This window comes from Equus przewalskii, chromosome 13, assembly GCF_037783145.1.
Source record: "Equus przewalskii isolate Varuska chromosome 13, EquPr2, whole genome shotgun sequence".
Classification (NCBI taxonomy): Eukaryota; Metazoa; Chordata; class Mammalia; order Perissodactyla; family Equidae; genus Equus; species Equus przewalskii.
The window spans coordinates 22,427,255-22,433,872 of NC_091843.1; the positions used below are offsets into that span (position 1 = coordinate 22,427,255).

At 39.8% G+C, this 6,618-nt stretch overlaps 1 pseudogene; it reads left to right on the forward strand.

Annotated features, from left to right (window-relative positions):
- Positions 1-844: 844 nt before the first annotated feature.
- Positions 845-1,208, forward strand: LOC103557458 (ubiquitin-fold modifier 1 pseudogene; annotated as a pseudogene).
- Positions 1,209-6,618: the final 5,410 nt, after the last annotated feature.

A 6,618-nucleotide genomic window follows, 5' to 3' on the forward strand; every position in this document is an offset into this window, starting at 1 on the left:
TCAAAATAACTGTACTTTAAAATTAATATTCTGGGGTATTTCTGATGAAATTTTTAAATGCATCTAATTAGTATAATCTTCCATTAGATTAATTTAAATATGTCTAGAACTTTTTATAGTTTAAAGAATACAGGATTTTCCATCCTTAAAAATACACCTTGACCAAATGGTAACTCTCGAAGGGATGCATGTTTTAAATATAAATAGCCTTATTGAAATTTCTGAATTCCCTTGAGTGTTAGCCCAGGTCCTCCAAGAAATACACACAAAAATGGATGCTGTGGGTTGAACTGTGTGCTCCAAACGATGTTCAAGTCCTAACCCAGTACCTATGAAAGTCATCTTTGGAAGAAGGATCTTTGCAGATAATCAAGTTAAGATGAGGTCATTAGGGTGGGAGCTAATCCAATTCACTGTGTCCTTATAAATAGGTGTAATTCAGAACCAAAGACACACGTACAGAGAGAAGATGATGTAAAGACATGGGGGAAGACTATCTACAATTCAGGGAACACTTGAGGCTACCAGAAGCTAGGAGGGAACAGGAACAGATTCTCCCTCACAGCCCTCAGAGGGAACCAACCCTGCCAAAACTTTGATGTTTGATTTCTAGTCTCCAGAAATGTGAGACACTAAATTTATGTTGTTCAAGCCGCCCAGTTTGTGGGACTTTGTTAAGGGAACCCTAGGAAACTAATACAATCTATCAGACCTGTAAGAAATTAATGAAGGAGAACCTCTGTGAAGGAAAATGAAGATAGTGTAAAAGGAGGCTGGGAGAGGAACAGGGCGGGTTGGTCCCTGGCACCGGGGAGGAAATAGGGTTACCTGGCAGAGTCGGGGTCTCTGTCCAGACCAGCTCCACCATGTGGAAGGTTTCCTTTAAGATCACTCTGACGTTGGATCTGCCGCTCCCTTACAAAGTACTCCGTGTTCCCAAACGTAGCCCTTTCACAACAGTCTTAAAGTTTGCAGCAGAAGAATTTAAAGTTCCTGCAGCAACAAGCACAATTATTACCAATGATGGAATGGGAATAAATCCTGTGCAGACTGCCGGAAATGTTTCTAAAGCATGGTTCAGAACTGCGAATTATTCCTAGAGATCATGTTGGAAGTTGCTAATATTCAGTACTTGGAGCATAGGATTACCTTTCAGATTAAATATTGATATTGTTGCAAAACTGAAATCAGCCATTTAAAATACTATGAAAACACCAATCGTTGATGAAATAATGAAAGCTGACTCTCCGTCCCTTCTTGTTATTCACACTCTTCATGTGAAGAGGGAACATGTAAGCATCGAGGGCATCACCACCACAGGAGACCATAGTGTTTCACTGCTACCTCACAACGCACACAGGTGGTTCATTTGGGGTAAATGGATTATCCAACTGTGTTTTATAACTGGAAGATGCTTCCAATATTCTTTCTGAGATCATTTGGAAAACTCAAATTTCCTGAATCTTCCTATTTGTCTTTAAGTTAAAAATTTGAAAGAATTATGGATTGTACATGGCAGTTTGCATCATAGCATCCGACTTACAGACTTAAAAGTAGTTGAATTCTTAATTATATATTGTTTTTGATACGGGATATAGACATATCAATGAGTACTTTATCTAAACTTTTTATCATTTAGGTTTTTTAAAGTTTGAAACTTCGTGTATTCATACAAATCTTAATTTAATATCAAAGAGGCAGAAATTAAATTTTTTGATCTAGCCCTTATGTGTAAAATTGATATCCCACACCAAAGAGTTTTATCTATGATCTTGCAGAATCCAATGCTTGTAATGGTGAGAACTGAAAATAAAATGGGAGCATCCTTTGCTGAGTTACGCGTTCCTTTATCAATCTCTTTTAAGACATCCTTTAAAACAGGGTTCCTCAAGAAACCATTGTCTTTTTGAGTATAATATTTCTAAACAGTGTTCAGGAAGAGAGATTGTAAAGATTGGAAGTTCACAACAAAGCTTAAGGAAATGCTAATTGGAAATGCTGGTTAATTATACTTCCTGAAGACTCAACTTTTAAGGAACTGTTAAGATGAGTCACTCAAGCAAATAAGAAGCCAGGAAAGGGAAGATGGGGAAGCCCAGATGACGGGGCTTCTGGTAAGGAGGAAAGAAACAAAAGCCAACAGTGAAGGGGAACAGAAAGCTATGGCAAAGTGTCACAGAAACGCCAATTGGGTAGGAAAACTACAGAGGCTCTGTTGGGGAGAACTGAAGGGGAAAACAAAATAGTGACATTGTCACAAGGAGCAGAAGGCAGTTACAGAAAACAAAGTATAGGTTTTGTCAAAACACAGATTTCAAAGTTTGCTTTATGAGAATCTAAAGAATGATACGCGTAAGGGGAGACGTACTTGCCCTTATCGAGGGAATCAATATCTACGCAAATCTTGAAAGAGGAAATGAAGGCTCATAGTGATCAGAACCAGTGCTCAACCTGCTGTATTCTCGATGGGGAGCTCTCTGGAGGCAGGCCTGTGTTTGTCTTGCTCTTTCTAGACCTGGAAATGTAGTAGGCTTTCAATAAATGCTTGCTGAATTATTCACGAATAAAGTATCTCTAAGACCAATTTTTATCTGTGTGTTTCAATATCTTCCCCATCATAGGCCCTAGGCTCTTTGGAAAAAGAATTATGAGGAAATGCAACAGAATCAGCATCTGAAGGGTGACGTTGGTAGTTAAGTTTAAGAAATTAACCTGATATTGTTCATATATTTCACACATGAACAGCAGGATTCTGAATTGTAAAGGAAAAATATCTTTGCATTGTTGAAGAGTATACTTCTGATGTTTGGGAAAGCTTTTATTTTTATAAACAAAATTTGATGCTCAAAGCCCCCTGGGTCCTTAACAATATTAACTGTCAGTTGACCAGAAATTTGTGAATACCCATTCCCTGAGTTTTTTGTTTAATTTAGATTTCCCCCCATTCTGGTTCTAGCACAAGAGCTTCCTGTTGTGTTACATAAATAAGTTTATGATGTCCTGTACAGTAATTTGTTTAATATTTTCATTCTTTGGTTTTGAAAATTTTATTGTAGAAAGCTCTTAAGCTACAAACATTTTCTTAAAGAACTAGACATTTTGCTATTAAATAAATGTGATCTGTAAGTTCTTTATGCAGAATGTTTTGAAGTATTGTAGTTTAAGTGCATTGATACACAATTAATATCTTACGAAAATGCATTTTGTTTTACCATTAAAAAAAGAAAAGAAGGCTAGGAGAGGGGCCAGCCCCATGGCATAGTGGTTAAGTTCATGCACTCCACTTCGGCGGCCCAGGGGTTCATGGGTTCACATCCTGGGCATGGACCTACACACTGCTCATTAAGCCATGCTGTGGCAGTGTCCCACATACAAAATAGAGGAAGATTGGCACAGACGTTAGCTCAGCAGCAATCTTCCCCAAGCTGGGTGAGCTCTCAGAGTACCATGCAGTTCTGTCCCCTATGAACCAGAGGGGGAAGAGAGGGAGGGAGGGGGAGAAAAGGGTGGGTGGGGGGTAGGTTGAGTGGAAGAGCCTTAGACTACATTTCGATTCCAGGAAATTTGACAAAGCCAGTAGGGAGTCCTTGAACCAAAGTTGCCCATCAGAGAAGTCCCACATCTCCCAGGAATAGGCCTGCCTTAGTATCTTTGCCACACTCAGTCGTTGGCTGCGAGCAGCCCATGCGAAGTGTGGTTTTAGCACCACTGCAGTGAAAAGTTCACAGCATGGCAACTGGGACAGTCATAGATCTGAGTGCCATGTTTTCACTGCCCCTACACTCTAGCCTTGCTTATGTCATGGAGATCTTGCTGAAAGTTAAGCTAAAGAGATTTTAGAATCCTTCTAAGAAAGTTACCAGGTACACAGTGGTTAAGAGCTTGCCTCCCCAATCAGACAGACTAGACTGGGTGTTTGTTCTGGTGCTGCTACTTACCAGCTGTGCTATCGCAGGCAGTTAATTAACCTCTTTGGGCCTCAGTTTCCTCTTCCATAAAATGGGAATACTACTACTACTGCTAGTAATAGCAACTAATTCAAAAGGCCATTGTGAGTTTTAAATTAGATACTATAATAAAAATGCTTATCATAGTTTCTGGCACATCATTACCAACCAATAACATGTAATGCATGGTTAACCATTATTATTATCATCAATATTATTAATTCATGAAACATTTTTGAGGTTTAGTTTCTGCGTTTGTTTTCCCTGTCCCACATTGCGTAACATTTTTATTATTTAAATAATGGAACTAGTCTTTCTTACACAGATATTGGTCAGTCTCTCACCACCTTCACCTCCCTGGGATAGTAGCAAATCCTAGAGATAGCCAATCAAAGGACTCCATTCTGGGGAGTCGGCCCCATGGCCAAGTGGTTCAGCTCACGTGGTCTGCTTTGGTGGCCTGGGGTTCACAAGTTTGGATCCTGGGCACAGACCTACACACTGCTCATTAAGCCATGCTGTGGTGGCATCCCACATAGAAGAACTAGGAGGACTTACAACTAGGATATACAACTATGTACTGGGGCTTTGGGGAGAAAACAAAAAAGAGGATTGGCAACAAATGTTAGCTCAGGGCCAATCTTCCTCACCAAAAGAAAAAAATAAAAAAGGATCCCATTCCCCTGCCACCATCAGGCATGGTGATGTGTCCTAAGTGGGTCTAATTGTGGTCATCCTCTCTGCCCGAGCTCCCAGGGAAGAGGTTTTCTTTCTACAAGGGTTGTAAGCTGTGGGATGTGGTGTCCTAAATATTTCTGCATAAGCTCGGTTCTGCTTACCCCCACTCACCAGCTTGCGCCACTGTCTCTGTTGTTCATTACTTTCAGCTACTCACGTGCCATAAGTGCTATTCCTGAGTGAGGTCTTCGCCCAGAATGCCTCTCCTCTTCCTCTGGCCACTCCTGCACTGAGTCACCTCATCCTTCAAATCTTGGCTTAACGTTCCTTCCCTAGAGAGGCCTTGAACCTTCCCTGAGGCCTCTAAAGCATCTCTAAGTCAACGTGTCCACATCCAAATCCATAATCCTCTCCCCAAATCCAGCCCTCTAGCTCTATGAACAGTTCCATCATCCAGAGAGTTACACAAACTAGAATCACCAGTCTTGACCTGCCAGTGATGATCATGCCTACACTGTGGGTAGAGCTGACTGCAAGCTGAAGATGCAGAACCTTGGCTCCAGCAATGACTGGACTTGCTAGATAAGTGAGCCAATATATCTGCTTTTCTTCTTAAGCTAATTTGAGCAGGTTTTCTATTACTATAGGCAAAATGGTCCATGCTGACAAATTTATTATCACTATCATCATCACCATCATTAATATGTTTGTTGTTATTATTATCTATTTGGGAAAAGGAGCAAACCCATCTCTCCAGGAGGCTTACATGTAAACTCATTGGCAAACAATAGAGTGGGCTTGGTGACAAGTCAGAACTTCATCCAGATAAATAGGTTTCGGAGCTAGAACATCAAAGGTGAGCTTTCTCGTCAGGTTTCACTGCCCTTAACCTTCAGCAGTGCTCATTTTTCACATTCACCAAAAGCATTTCACTAAACTTTGCGTACTCCATTCATCCATCCACCTGGGTGTCACTGGGAGTGATTTAGAAAGATTACAAATCTCTGTGCCTTTCTATTGTCCTTAGCATACAGACAAAATCTAGCCTGAGATCTCAGGGAAGCATGAACTAGGAACACCATGACATTGTCTGATTTCCATTGGGGGATAAATATGGTTTGGGGAAGGCTGAGGGGAACTCACGACCTAGGCTAAACCCATTAGCACGTTCAATTAACCTGGTCACAGCTACTGACTCTGTGATGGGCATGTAACTTGAGTTTGATCAGTCAAGTTGAGAATCACAGTATGTTTGCCAGGAATGCTGAGGCAAAGACTCTCTTTTCTGCTGGGGGTAAATGAACAAATGTGAAACCCAAGGAACTTATGACAACCATCATGGGACCCCAAGGTGAATTAGCCTTAGTATAAAGTTGAACCTAGGGAAAGAAGAGCGGAAATTGAGAAGAAATACTTGGGCCTCTGTCACATTGTTGGGTTACTAGATCAAGCCTCACCTGGAGCAAGAACTCCTGGGCTTTTTGGTTACTTGAATCAACAAACTTCCTTTATAGTTTAAGCTTATGTTATAGAGTTTTCTATAACTTGCAACTAAAGCAACCTAAGATTTATTTTTACACTCATATTTTATTCTGCAAAAAGAGTCAAAATTTCCATCAGATTTTCAAGATATCTGTGACCCCAAAGAAATATTTACAAAGCCTGGACTAAAGAATTTCTAAGATTTCTTACAACATTAACATTCTGTGATCTTCCAGTTATTTTGTTTTAAATTCCAAGCTTAGCTCATAATATATAAAGTTAGGCAATATAAAAATATGTTTTCAAATAAAATTGGACTTTTCTATTATAAGAAGAAACATACTTAGTAGAAAAAATGTATGAAAATATCAGAAAGTATAAAATAACAGAGAGACAGCCACTATTAATATTAGGGGGGATATTTTTCTATGCATTTTTACACAAGCTTTATGGGAGTTTTAATGTGGTTAAGCTCATACTATATATACACAATTTTTTGTCTGTTTTTTTC